Genomic DNA, 12,442 nt, shown 5'->3' with positions numbered 1-12,442 from the left:
CACCGACGGTGTAAGTCCGCAACTACGTATATTTTTTAAATGGAAAATTGCTCATCGGCAATTCTTTAAAATCTGCCGTTATTTTTTTCCTTTGTGCGAAGAAACTTTAACAAAAACTTAAAGTAATAATGTCAATTTGTTCTGCTTTAAAAAAAATTAGAGGCGGATATTTCCAAACACCGCGAACGAGACGCGTGGTTACGGACTTACGACGTCGACATGTATTCATATAGTCATTTTTTATTCCTTTCTCGAAGGAATATAATCAAAGATCATACTCTTTACATCATAGATTCAAAAGCGAGCCGAATTTAACTCTGGTTTTAAGTCAGTTTGCTGAATGCTGCTTTTTCAACTCTTCGGGGCCGTTCACTTCGAAGACTTTGAATTCAATTCCCGTTCTTGTTCGTTCGAAAATTCTTACTCGTTATCTTTTTCTCTTTCAAATAAAATCATAAAAATTGACTCGAATGGAAAAATACAATAATATTTTCCGTCGCGTCTTAGGAAATCAGATTTTAAAGTGTTTCCCATTCGTTTACCCGCATTAAATGGGCAAGGCAATATGGCAACGTCAAAAATTGTGGTAAAAATGTTCTTTACCTCATCGTTGGTTATGAAAACATATGTACTTCGCATGCGCTAAAGTTAGACCCATTAAGACCGCATGAATTATAGTTCACACAAATCTGTCCTTGAATTCACCTCGGTGTAAATCAAGTGTAAAAACAGGCTGTTTTCATGAAAATAATGTTTCTCTCATTAACAACACGAGTGTTTACAAGTCACGAGGAATTCCACCATAAATGAGGCCGAAATCTAACAATATTTTGATATCCTTGATTTGTAATGCCAAGAACTGAAGTTGACGGTCGAACAAGGAAAAGATAATGTCGTATTGATACATCGCGAACCATTCAACCTAAATATTTAGAAAAGAGATGCAGTGGATTATAGTTTTTGAAGTAAAGACAATTCCGCGTTTATCGGTATACCCTTTCATAGTTCAAATCTCGTTTGGATTCAGTAAACCTAAGTTTTATGTGCGAAATGAACGAAGGGATAAGTAAGTGAAACTGATTAATTCTTTCACCCTCCTTTCTTAATTTAGATTGACTTTCCGACCTCCATAAATTTCAAATTTCACTTTAAAATTCGTTATAATTTTCATAAAAAAAAATAATCGATGACCGATATTAAAGTAGGAGAGTTGTAGTTAGCCGATGCGTAATGTTCAAATTTCCTAATTTTATTTTTGTTCTAACTACGCTCAGAGTAATAGGTGCATATGACTTTGTCGATGTTAACAACATCTCCGTTTCAGATGATTCGGAACCGCTTACATCACTTCCATTCCATATGTGTCAGACCATAGTGAGGAAAACCGAGCTACAGTTATTTTACATTGTAGACATTCATTCTCATCTCGTATCATCGCATCTCATTGAGAGTTTACACACGAATTCGATTCAAACTATCCTAATATCTCATCACAGCAAGGTGAGAAGTTCAGTAATTACCGATGGTCCAAAAAATATGATCTTCATCCTTCAAGACTTCCAGGAATTATTCAACTTGATTTTTTTCACGATTTCACAAGCAGATTTGACGGAAATAAACAAAGAGATCGTAACCGGTCTTGGAAATAATAAATCGCACCCTCGATGTCGGTTGAAGGAAACCTTACCTCGTTACTGTATCAAAGTTGATGGGCGTTACCTCTGGTCCCGAAACCGGAAAGCGTGCAAAAAGGTAATCATTACGTCCTCAGAACTAGAAGACATGTCAGTTTTGAGCGATGGAGTTTTCAACGCAACTCGCGGTTTGTATTTCAACAAAATTTGGAATTCCAGAAACCATCTCATTATCATGTTGCAAAATGTTCAACGCAACACTACAGTTATAACCGTGCCGAAAGAATTCCCGGATGGGACTCTCACAGGAGATGTTACCGGTAGCCTGATATTTTGTTTTAAATTCTTTTGGCGTTTTTTCAAAGGCCGGAATACAGTCATTAGCCACCCTGGCAGCTGCGAAAAATATGACGCGTTTACTGGAAACCTCATCTCATACCAGAATGATACCCATGAGACTTTTTTCGACTTTTCTTGGGAAAATTTGAATGGAAAAACCTTCGGGGTATCCAATTTCATTCACAGCGCTGGTGATATGAGAGTTTTAAGCCGTCCAGGGTGGAGTAACATCGTTGGTTTTTACATGGATGTTCTTGATTACTTCGAACTTTCTGCAAACTGTACGTTTAGATTTATACTCCCTAAAGATGAGACCATGATTGAAGATAGCTTGAGATCAGGGATCGATATCTTGGCGCCAAACACCGGGATCGTCTCTAAGGAAACAGATCACTCAAAATTTGATTTTTCAGTCAGTATCCACGCCAGTAGCTTATGCATTGCAACTCCACACAGCGCTTTTATGTCACAAGGTCTGGTCATTTTTAAAAGTTTTCCACTGCCTGTTTGGGTTTTGACTTGCGTTACAATCATCGTATTTTTTTTCATCCAATATTCATACCAATATTCGCAGTGTGAGTCATTCCAGCTTCTCTACACGGACGCAGAAATCGATTATTACAGAAACACCTCTTCTCTGTTGACCGTCTACGCGTACTTTATGTGCGGGAGTCCACCATCGCTTCATCTTGGTCGTCTGATTACAGGAAAGATCCTCTTTGGAATCTTCAGTTTTGCCACAATCATCCTTTCCACGGTTTTCCTTAGTGGTATGACAACACTCCTTAGTGATAGAGTAATGTACCCAGAAATAGATTCCTTGGAGACTTTAGCAATGTCTGATCATTGCATTCAATCTCCCGTGGTTATCGATACCGATATGTCGATTTTTATTGACGAGTTGAACCAGTCTGAGACGATGAGGGGTAAGTTCGTCGACAGTATGGAATTTTATAATAATTTTGTGAATGACTTAATGACAATTTCATTTTCGAAAGCGACGAATGCCTCTAATTATCATGATTTGCTTTGGATTTTTGAACCAAAACACGGAGAAATTATCAAAGAAATTCAGAGAAATATTCGTTTAATAGCAGAAAAAGACGCGTTTTTACGCAGCGTACCGTTCTTTTCCACCCCTAAGACGATTCTTCGCATGAAATTTTTATCCTCGGATGACGGGGAGATTTTTGAGTACCATCTGATGAAGGAGTGCTTGATGTCGTATCCGTTAATGTTTCTATTTCCAAAAAATTGGTTCTTTTTTGATAAAATAAACCAACTGATTGCTCAATTTTTTGAGTCAGGGCATGCCGGGAAAATCTTGATGAAATATATGATAGCTGAAGCTGAGATTTTTGAGATCGGATCCAGAAGTCCTAATACGGAAGATGAGCCTCGCGCATACGATTTAAATGATCTACAATCGGCTTTCATTGCTCTTGCCATCGGTCTGTTTTTGAGTTTCCTGACTTTTCTGGGAGAGATTTTGACGGATATGTTTCAACATACAGCGGCAGTTAAATACTTAAGAAAATGGAAGAATTCCCTCGCAAGTACTGCCTGTAAGATCCTTCAATGGGCTAAACTTAGGTATTTAAGACAAAATTGATGTATGTTTGTAAAGCAACAAAGTATGTCGATTTCTGTTTGTTTAATTATTAAATGATTAAATTAAGTTTGAGATTTTTACATTACTACGAGTTTTAAAATGCCTATTAGTTTCCGGTGAGCTTTTCAAGCTTTGTGGCTAACCCTCCCTCCTAAAACGCCTCCAGTTTATAATTTTGCATTGTTGCTAAGTCGATCTTTCTCGAGTTGATTCAGTAAATCTGCCAACAGTTTTATATTTAGGATCACTATACATTTCTTTTAAAATCCTGTCGAAATGCGTCAACGAAGGTTGCTCTAAAAAAAATATGGCTGGTACATATGTACATGACGAGCCACAAATAAACAAATATAAAATCCTCTCGGATGGTTAATTTTTCCTCATTCAGAAAAATTTTGCAGCACCAGACCTTAGACTATCAAAGCTTTATTTTTAGAATATAATTTTTTACATACTTCAGCTGAGAAAATGCACCATCATGCATGCGATCGAAGAACGATCTGAAAAATCAACGGTTTTAATTTTTTCGATATTTTGAGGTCACTCGAAAAGTTACCTGCTCGCAGGATTCGATTCCAAATCTATGGTGTGGGTTTTCAGACCAACCTTTTTAACACGTGACATCAGACAGGCAATGACGAGGAACTTTTTTTTCTCTTTTTTTTCTAGAACTTAAAAAATTGAATGAGATTCATCGAATTACTGGCCTATGATACATCGTTCACTCGTTTACCGCGGCATTGTTCATCGTCAAACGTCAATTTCTCAAGACACTTACTTTCATTCAGTGCAGCGAATGTAAAACATAGTGCGTCAGCACACAAGTTTTAACATCCGTGAATTTCAGCCTGTTTTCTTATTACAACTCAGCCCCACCTTAGCATACAGAATTTTATTAAAACTTGGGGTGGACTACATATTACAAGAGTGTTCTGTCGTGGAAGTCTGAATTTGATGATCAGGGCCGGATTTACCTATGGTGCATCGGTGCAGCTGCACAGGGCGCCAGAATTTGAGGGGCGCCAAATTTTGTTTTTTTTTCCAAACTCTGCAAAATTACATCAGGGAACCATTAATTTATTGCGTTCCATCTTTTAAATGACCTGACCCTAGACTTTAAGGGTCAAACTTTCTCTTACTTTCGTAGTTAACAGTAACAGGAACAGGTACCTGGTTTTGGTTTCTGCCCCAGAATCATTCACCCACTTGAAAAATTCGTATTTAGTTAGAGTTAGCACGTAGTAACCAAAGAAGACCGTCGGGTTGGGAAATGCGGGGGCGAAGGGGGGGGGGGTGCGAGGGGGGCGCCTCGAAAATTTCTGCACAGGGCGCCAAAAACGTAAATCCGACCCTGTTGATGATCGTTAATTATTTCAAACGTAGCAGTTTACGGGGCTTTTCCCCTTGCCCTGAAGTGCAGCGCTCCCCGAAAGATCTCTTCACGGTCGAGAAGAGAAAAGAAATGGTCGGACAAAACCTGGAACTTTGAAAGCTTCTATTTTCAAAAATATAAAAACAAAGAAGTTCGAGAGTTAGTCCGATTGGGTTTTTCGTAAAATTTCATTTCAGAAACACCCCTTGAAATTGAATTTTTGACTCTGAAAACATCAAAACCTGAAATTTCCGCCAAAAAATTCATCATTCGATCAGAGTTGCTGAATGCGTATCACTCGAGGGTCCTCCAGTATCATCTCTTAATACTGCCGCGCTAAGGAAAAACGCCGTGTGAGCCTTCAGGCGTTGCCAAATTTCTTTTAATAAATCATGAATTTTCGGGAAAACTTGTAAACGTTTTTCCTTCAATTTTTCAGAAAATTTTGTTCGCAATTTTACCGAAATTTCTTGAAAATTCCAAGGAAAAATATCCATAGCTTTCTTCAAAAATTAATATTTTATGGAGGGCAATTTGGCAACTCTCGAATGTTCATACGGCGTCTTTCTTTAGCACGGCAGAATAGTTACCTATTACTAGCGGCGCGCGGCGTTCATGTCCATTATTCAATCTCTGGGCCAATGCAATCATGAACTGACGACGCGACGGTTCGTCACAACGGTCAGTTGTATTAGAGTCAATCGAGTCATATAGTGCTTCATCTACCACTAAAGGGTCAGAAGTGTGATTTTCTCGTTCGAGAGAGGTAGTCGCCTCCCTGAGCAGGGCCGGATTTACCTACTTGCCACCCATGGGCCGCCTGTATTTTTCCGCCCCCCCCCCCTCTCATTCGTTTAGAAGCATCAGTAGATCGTATTCGACAGTGGTTCGATGTATCGCTGGGTTAAAAACAACAGAACATAACCCCAAACAAAAATTTTAGGATTTAATTTGGAAAAGTTGAAAATGAGAAAATTCCTGACAATCTCACTTTTTATAGCCTTTTGGTACTCGAGAGAATAAAAAATCGATCACAAAAGATCCGTTACCTTAGATTTCTAAATTGACTTTTGAGGCTGTGTTTACATTGAACCAATCGATATCAATATAATCTCACCTGTTTGATGTATCGAATACTATCTATAAAAACCATCGAGTGAACGTGCCGGTGGGGGAGGGGTGCATGAGACGCGTTTACTCGTGTTGGGTACATTTTTTGTGAAAGCCCTGTCAACACTAACAAGAGTTCACGGAATTTTGCGCGAAAGTTAAGTTCTGTAAACCCATCCCTGTTTGGACAAGGCCTTCCATTTATAACAAACGAACGAAAAAATTACGAAAGAACAAACAAAAATGTGGTTAGTAATTTTAACTTCCGCCGCGTCACTGCTCCGACCGCACTGTGTTGGTCGCAATGCGTGAAGTATTCATGCAGTCTTGTAGGCGCTATGCGTTTCACGCCGACCGCTGATGATCGCACTGTTTGGCGCAATGCGTGAAGTATTCATGCAGTCTTGTAGGCACTATGCGTTTCAAGCCAACTGCTACTGACCCTGCTGACCGAAGTGTGTTGGACGCAATGCGTGAAGTATTCATGCAGTCTTGTAGGCGCTATTCGTTTCATGCCGATCGCCGCCGCCGCGCCGATGGCTTCTCCTTTTCATCTTAGTCCTCGTTATCATTGATCTCTGCACCGCTCCGCTCCAGGTCAAATTGCGTGTTTGGTTTCTCTCTTAACTCGACTATAAGTAAAGGAGTCTTGTATCACCAAAAGACGGCATACTTAGAAATCACCGTAGTATTACTCTCAGAAAATGAGAGATTTTGTCGCTTTTCCTCGATTGTAATTTATTTTCTGAATCCGACGTTTTTCTCTTTTTTCTGATACCTACATTAACAAAGATTGCAAAATTGGCCACCAACCTTATATGGCCCTGTCCCTGAGCTGAGGAATGGTCCGGTAATTTTAATCTGGGCGTATATTATAACCAACAAATGCATTTCCGCGCATCGGCCTGTTCCCCTTCATTAGACTATTGTAACTTTTTGTTTCAAAATTCCGATTGCTTTATGCGATAGCTATAAATACTTCAATTTTAGGCGTCTTAGTTATTTCACTAATTGACCCAATTGGCAAATAGTGCGTATGCATATTCCAACATGACTGATATGAGCCGCGCCCTGCTAGCGGGTACTTCTACTGAAGCGGACATGAAATGGACCCTTGGACACCTAGGGGAGCACTTGGATGTCAGGTGGGGCAGCCCTCCCCCCGGGGGGGGGGGGGGTTGGGCTCCTTGGATGCCAGGGAAGGAGTCAACGATTGTTGACGTCGTGCTCAGGCAGTAAAACGCAAAAATGGGCCCTGAGCATGGTGTCAACGATCACGGTGTCAACAAACAGAAAAATATCTTCCTTATGAGTAAAATTAAGTGCACAGGAGAGGTTTGGGTCACGTATCGTTAGATTAGTTAGGTTAGTTTAGGTCAGGACATGTACGGTTACATTAGGTAGGTAAGGTTAGGGTGAGGTTGGAGAAAGTTAAGTTCCGTGAAAGTGGGTTAGGTCCAAAGACATAAAGACGGAGGGCTAAAAGCAAAAAATGAAGCTTCTTTTCAACCACCTCTACGATTGGCTAGAGGATTGGCGGCGAAATCGGGACAAGTTTGAAATTCAAATGTAAGGCGGGAACTAAATAAAATTGCGGAAACAAAGTATTTTAGGTTGATTTTTGCCCAAATTCAGGTACAAACTCATATTTTTTTAACTCTAGGTTAGTTTCCGTCCGTCGTCGACCGATTAATTTCATTTGGGAGTAACGTTGATCTAGAACTGTAACGGCCTGTTTGAACCTGCAGAACCACCATGAGCAGAAGAAAAACTAACTTTATCTGAGATTACTGCCTGTTACCGAGCAAAAGTAGGTGTATTATGTTAGGACGCAGACCGAACTTTCTTAGTATATTCGTTTTAGGAATTTAAAATACGTTTCGAAGAAGAAATGTGCAAAAATCAAGAGGACAAGTTCAAATCAAATTTCCGTTTGCCGCCATGGATTCCCGCGCTCATTTACACACTCACACAAGCGCGCAGCGCCGAACCTAGCTTCACTTTTTCCCCGTGCTTTTAGATACGAGCGCTCCGTCTTTATGTCTTTGGTTAGGTCTTGTAAGGTAAAGTTGGGTAAGGTTAGGTTCGGTTAGTTAGGTTAGGTTAGGTTAGGTTAGGTTAGAGTAAATGACACAAGAAAAACAAGACATGAAATTTGATAGATGTTATGGAGGGAAGTTTTAAGTTTCGTTGACGTCGTGATAGTTGACACCGTGATCATATTTCTTAAGAATCAGAATTTTTTATTTTTGGATGATCATAGTGTCAACAAAAACTTAGAAAAACTGTTTGTTGACACCGTAATCGTTGACACCATGCTACGTAATCGGTGGGGCAGTCCCCGGAGGATTGGGTTCCTTGGATATCAAGGGGGCAGATGGGGCAGCCCCAGGAGGGTTTGGTTCCTTGGATACCAAGGGGGGTAGCCCCTGAGAGTAGGACCTCTTGCTTACCCGGGAGGGCAACCCGAGTGATGGGTTCCATGGATGTCAGGCGGGGGCAGCCCCCCGTGGGTTAGGCTCCTTGGATGCCAAGTGAGGCAACCCTGGGGGTTGGACTTCTTGGATGTCAGGCGGAGCATCCCCGGAGGCTGCGCAATGCACCACCAGACAAGGTACGGATTTAAGCACTCTGTTACATGTTTTTGAGGCAGAATTTCACGAAAAAATGATTCTCTCATCGAAAATTACTCAAATTAACTCCTAACCAAGATATTAACGTTTTTATTGTACATTGATCACGGGATATTTGAATTGCCCGGTCACAAGAAACTCATTACTCTCGCAAGTCGAGATTACCTATGTCCGAAAACCACAAGCAAAAACATCTGCGATTGAAGATATGCCAGATTCAAAAAGCCTTCAAATACTGTGATACTTCACCACAATACATGAGAGTCGAAATAGTTGTCTCTCGGCGCCTTTATGAGTTTTGAGCAGAGCGGAGCCATCCGGAGAACTTTTGGTTTGGTAATGGACCACTACAGAAAGTACGTATTTGAGCACTCTGATACATGTTTCATAAGTAAAACTTCACGTAGAACACGATTCTTGCATCAATAATTACTGAAATCAACTCCTAAATGAACAGGTAACGTGTCCGTTCTACATTAGTTACGGGATTATTGAGTTGCCCAGTCAGAAGAATCACAAAACTTTTCGTGAGTCAAATCGCGCCTTACAAGGGTTTCAGCAGGCTTCTCGATCGAACATTGTTCCTTTCCCACTCTTTACTGTTCAAAGTGTAAACAATTTACTACAGCTGAGCCAAAGCGTCATAATTGAGGCTATACGAAATTTTTGTATCGCAGAGACTGCCGCGGTAACGTTTAGTGTGCGATTTGACTCACGCAGATTACTGAGTTTTCATGAGCGAGAAGTTAGAATTCACGCGTCAAGAAACATGGAATATCTTGGTTACGAGTTAGTTTCAGTAATTTTCGTTCCTTGAATCGTGTTCTACGTGAAATTTTAGTTGAGAAACATGTATCAGAATGCCTCATTTTGTACCTTGTTTAGTGGTCCATTGGATGCCAGGTGGGGCACCCCCGGAGGTTTGGCTCCCTAAAAGTTAAGTAACACATTGCTGAAATCTGTACCTTGTTGCCTGGGCCAATGATTCGCCTTCAATTAGCTGGCTATGCAAATTGACTGTCATGACGCACGAATAGTGGTATCAGAATTTAGCATTAAGATTACGGAGTGGGTTGAAGGCGCTCTTCTGTATTCTATGTGAGTGGCCTTGTGCATTGATGTTGACCAAAAATGTTCATAATTTTGGAGTCTTCAATCGAGCCGTAATTTTGAAATATGCCCGAAGACTATTATTTTGATTATTTAATAATAAGATTTTTTCCGTCTGTAAGTCTTATTTCAAAAAAGAGAGCCAAAACGCTTGCTTCAGATTGTAGTTTTTATTAAGTCTTCTTGGTTTGGTCATCGTATTCTCATGTAAAACTGCGTGAGAGAGTCGCCGTTTACAAGATCGCAACTTATTTAAAAGCGGTTGTGAATTCAATAAGTTTCGCACAGATAAAATCAGCCTCCGTCGATGAACCTCGAATAATCAAAATTGAAGAAAAGGTACTTTGTCCACTGGTCCATTTGAAAGGCAAAAAGCTTGGATGGATGGAGCATGGATGTCCTCCTAGTTTCTACGGGCACTGTATATAACGAATACATATAGATGGTTGTAGGTTTCTAACGGTAAATATGCCAAAATTTTGGAAGAAAAATGGGAAAAAAAGTATTACGTATATATAATTTTTTGAGGGTCCAAGCAGAGACGATATATTCTAGAGACTCCGCACTGTCTTGTTATTACCTACCTATGGTACCAATGGTGTGGTTACTCAAGGAAGCAAATTCTCTAATTCACAGATTGATGACTCACGGTATTGGATCAACTAAAGCTTCTTAACAAGTTTTAAATATGAATAAACTCTATTTTTAATATTAATGATCAAAACCAGGTTCAAAACGCTAATAATTGCAGAAATGCGTAGGTATACCTCGTGATCAAATGTCATTTTCCAATCATACAATGCTTGATCTTGCCATATGAGATCAAACTGAACCTTACGTGATAAGAAATAAATTGTTAGCGTGAAACTCTTTTTTCAGTCTTTAAATGGACTGCATTTTGCAATTTGGAACTATAAATTCTGGCTCATCTGTTAAAACACTTATGCGCATAGGGAAACTAATGGCACATACGTTGTTTTTAAACCGGGCTAGAATTCATAGTTCCATATTGCAAAATGCAGTCCAAATGATCCAAATCCGCCAACAGCAGTTTTAAAACACTAATCGCAAAAATACGTATCTCGTGATGAAGTGTCAATTCTTAGTGCCGAAAACGCTAATCTCGTCATTTCTGCCGTATTTTCTAACAGCCCGATAAATTATTTAAAATGCTGATGGAGTCTGAAAAATCATCTTATTCTTGCTAGCCTCAAGAATAATTACCCTCCTACGAACAATAAAGAGGAACGTAGATAGTTTTTTTTTTTACTCTCCCGGAAAATTGTGTTTTCCGAGATACGCACATCTGCACTTTCACCATCGATATGGTAGTGTAATACATATATTTTAATTCACTCCTTTTCCTGAGGGGACGCTTCTTTCTCAAGGTGTCTGCAGAGAAGCCACCTTTAAAATGCAGTCGTACTACGGAAAACTAACTTTTCCAACAAAAAAGGGAAAAAAAGGAACAGAGGCAGGTCCAAAAAGTCGGGTCGACCCCCTCTAAAATTTTACCTGATTTGTAATTTGAAACGGAACTTAAGGGATGATCATGGATCAGTGCCAGCTACTTTCGGAGCCCAAAAAAGAACTTACATTGATTTATAAACATCTTTAAAGTTTCGTTTCAAAATATGAATTAAGTACAGTTTTAGAGAGGGTAGACCCACTTTTGGGACACCCTGTGTACATTTTACTGTTTTCTCAGGGAGCGCTCGCCGGCCTTCATCCTAGTTATTTCTCATTATATTTTCCTCAAGTTTGCAATTTGTTTCATATGTTCCATTTGAATCCATTTTAAATAATTGACTCTAGGGTAAACATCTCGATTCAATGTAGATAAACTGTTTTAGATGCGTTCTAATGGGCAAGACCCCGTGTTGCCAATTTGCAATATCTCGACTGTGAACAAGCATTGAAAAACTTAGCCGGCCAGGTCCTAGTGGTCAGCGCGTCTGACCCTAGACCAATAGGTCTCGGTATTGGCGACCAATTTTCACGGAACTGACGAGTGGATCTGCAGAAACAGATCATACTCGACCTTAATCCCTGAAAATTTGAAAGCCGGAGCATGAATGTGCCAAAATCCTCCTGATGTCTACTGACAATAAAATAAAATTCATGTTAAAACTCATGTCTACAGATGACTGTAGATTCCTAAATTACTAAATAAACATGGATAGAAGCCAAATAAACCAGAAAAAATAAAATGTATAAAACTTTATTCATAAAGGCACAGTCATACAAACATTATAAAAGGTCAAAAAGCCCTCCCTCCTTCCCTTACAACTAAGATACAGCTTACTCTAACTCCAAAAATACCTTTAAGAACACTTAAAAGAAGTTGTTCCAATGTATACAAACATGTAGATGATTCCAACCATAGTATCAATAACAGTAGTTTGAAAATTTTACATAATTCCAACGATAGAAGACTGATAGAAGTATTAAAAAAATTTAAAATAGCCAACCAAGCTAGGAAAAATATAATTATGTGCCACTGCGAAAAATAAAATAAAAAAACGCTTCAATTTCGTCAAGCTCGAGGTGGGTTGAGCGGAACTGAAAAATTTGCAAAAGCTGCAATAGCTGCAATAGTCCCTATTCTCTTTATTTCTGAAGTTACTACGGT

At 39.5% G+C, this 12,442-nt stretch overlaps 1 protein-coding gene across 1 annotated transcript in view; it reads left to right on the top strand.

Moving 5' to 3' along the window:
• LOC109044729 (uncharacterized protein in vnfD 5'region) overlaps positions 1-12,442 on the top strand; it is a 354,911-nt gene that overhangs the window by 237,323 nt on the left and 105,146 nt on the right. The gene's annotated exons all lie outside the window — the stretch shown is intronic.

This window comes from Bemisia tabaci, chromosome 10 (genome assembly GCF_918797505.1).
Source record: "Bemisia tabaci chromosome 10, PGI_BMITA_v3".
NCBI lineage: Eukaryota > Metazoa > Arthropoda > Insecta > Hemiptera > Aleyrodidae > Bemisia > Bemisia tabaci.
This window is presented reverse-complemented; position numbering and strand designations above follow the sequence as displayed.